Consider the following 2,670-nt stretch of genomic DNA (forward strand, 5'->3'; position numbering starts at 1 on the left):
AGCGTCCGTGGGGTTGTACTGCGGGTGTGTGAGCGTCCGTGGGGTTGTACTGCGGGTGTGTGAGCGTCCGTGGGGTTGTACTGCGGGTGTGTGAGCGTCCGTGGGGTTGTATCTGTGAGTGGGGGCAGGTATCATCAGGGCCAGTGACCGTAAGCAGGACATCCGAGAGGCCAGCAGAGGCCGGATCAGGGAGGACTGCAGCCGCATCTGAGGGCTACGAGCAGGGGTGCAGCGGCCAGGCTCTGGCTGAGGAGGGTCCCTCTGGCCGCTGTGGGAAGGGACTCGGACTGGCCAGAGGCCGGAGCCGGCTGAGGCGGAGGCGGAGGCGGAGGTGGAGCCTCCTGGCCCGAACTAGGGATGGCGAGAAACTGACTCAGACGATTCAAGAAAACTAACCGCTTCTCTGTGCGGGATGGACAAGGGAGTCCAGAAGATGTCTCTGTTTGGGCAGAGGTGGCCGGGTACCTGGCAGTATGACCTCCTGAGACACTGGGACTCTGGGTTCCCACGCCCAGCCAAGGAGGACCCCTGTGGTGGCCGTGGCCGTGCTTCTCTTTCTCCCTCCTCTGCCTGCTCCTCGTGACTTAGCGTCCTCATGGAGTCAGGCTTGTACCCTCGAGTTGCTCTTGTGAACTCAGCCTTCAGCTCCTCTCTCTGGGCTCGCCTTGCACTCTGTGCAGCCCTCAGGCCTGCAGGGGGTGGGAACTTGCGCATGCGCTCGGGCCGCGGAGGGCTGGGAAGACAGCGACACCTGTGTGGAGGTACCCGGCAGCAGCGGCGACAGGGTCCTGAAGCTCCAGGAGGGGTCAGGGCTGGAGCGAGAAGGTTCAAGAGTGTTGATCACTGAAGCCGCAGAAGGGGTGAGGCCACCTGGGAGGGGAGAGCAGAGCCAGTGCGGGAGAGAAGGGAGAGACAAGGGAAACCTCAAAGTGTAATGTCACAGAAGGCAAGACACAGCTTCGAGGGGACAGAGTATCAACAGAAAAAAGGCTGAAGAGCCCAGGGCCTCTGCAGGCCTGGTGTGAATGAGCTCGGTTAGACTTGAACTCCAGGTACCAGCGGCCCGAGCTGTGAGGAGAGTGGCGAGCGATGGAGAAAACGGCAGAGCAGGTGGTCGGCGCTCAGTTCCCGAAGCGCAGCTGGGGGCCTGCAGGGGCTGCTCGGGCCACGCAGCCAGGCCTCTCAAGATGGCAGAGAGTTGACCTTGTCACTGTGAGGCAGGAAGGAGCCAGGAGAGGCGCTGGGAGGAGCCCCTCATGGAGAGAAGGGAGGGCAGGAGGCCGAGGAAATCAGAAGCATGGATTCCATTTTCCCTGAAAAAATGACACCGTTGGAGGGAAGATGAGGAAGGTGTGAAACAGTGGACGTGGCAGGAGCCGGGACCTGGGTGCCTGTCCGGCTGTGCAGGGAGCTCGGTCGGGGCCGGCCGCCACGGACCGGACCGTAAAGGCAGCAAGCCGCCAACTTGCACAGCAGCATCCGGGCTTGGGGGCGGGGAGGAGGCAGGCACGCAGACAAGGGCAGGTTTGGGCACCTCACAGCGGGGCTGTGGGACGGGGAGGTGACAAAGCTGGAGACCTGCAGAGGCCCTGAGCCGCGGCAGCTCTGAGCCGGGCCAAAGGCTCTGCTGCAGCTCAGCGCGGGCAACAGGGCAGGCGGAATCAACTTCACAGGGACAAAACCAGGTGCCGCGTGGTTCAGGCCCCAGAAACCCGGCCGGTGGAGGCAGGGCCGGGATGGCACTAGGACTCCGAGAGCCTGCCCTGGGATGTTCCGGCAGACCGAAGATGGCTGGCAAGTCAGGCTGCCGGAGTAGAGAGGAAATGAGGGCCGAGCCAGAGCTCAAGGGACCACAACCGTGGCCAGCAGGGCAGGGCAGCTGGGGGGCGGGGCTCTGCCCTTACCTCCCCCCGCCCCCACTTCACCCAAGCCCCTCTGTTCCCACAGCCCCTGCTGCCCTCTATCTGTTCTCTTGGGGCTGCAGGCTGGTGGAAGCTTCCTGCGGGGTCTACTTCCTTTTTTTCCACAATGGCCTTTTACCACCCCTTCTCTCCACTACTTCCCCGCCCCTTGGCTGCCCCAAATGAGGGGCATCCCACTCCTCCAAGTCCGTCATCCTCTCAGGGCCTTCTCCGTACCCCCCAGGACCCATCACTCCCGCATCAGAATCCGAGCCACCCTCCTCAAATCTTCTCACACCCCCTCAGGATCAGGACTGACTCCCTCTCAGGACCATGGTCCCCAGGATCCAAACCCCCACCTGGCTTCTAACCCTACTCTGACCCCCTCTACCTCCCTCCCCAGGATCTGACTCTAAGCACCTAGACCTATCCTCCCATTCCCCCACCAGTCCCCCAGGACTAGCTCCCCCCTCCGCGCCCCCCCTCCGCCCCCAGCCAGCCCTCTCTCCCAAGCTCTGTCATCATCCCCTTTCGCTCTTTCCCCCTTTCATTCTGCCCCAGCCCTCTTGGAACCCTCAGCTAGAGCCGCCTTCGCAGACGGTCTCCCCTCCGTGGGCCCAGCTTCCCTCTCCATTCCTCGTCCGTCAAAAACCCCAGCTGGCGTGCTCTGGCCCTGCCTCCACGCAGAGCCCCGCCCACTGCTCTGGCCCCGCCCTGAGAGGGCTGCGCCCCGTGAGGGCCCCGCCCTGTGCTGGGCCCATCTCGTAAC

The 2,670-nt window shown here is 63.6% G+C and overlaps 1 protein-coding gene across 4 annotated transcripts in view; it reads left to right on the forward strand.

Annotated features, from left to right (window-relative positions):
* Positions 1–2,670, forward strand: part of SPATC1 (spermatogenesis and centriole associated 1) — a 20,491-nt gene that overhangs the window by 938 nt on the left and 16,883 nt on the right. The window lies entirely within an intron of this gene.

This window comes from Suricata suricatta, chromosome 15, assembly GCF_006229205.1.
Source record: "Suricata suricatta isolate VVHF042 chromosome 15, meerkat_22Aug2017_6uvM2_HiC, whole genome shotgun sequence".
Classification (NCBI taxonomy): Eukaryota; Metazoa; Chordata; class Mammalia; order Carnivora; family Herpestidae; genus Suricata; species Suricata suricatta.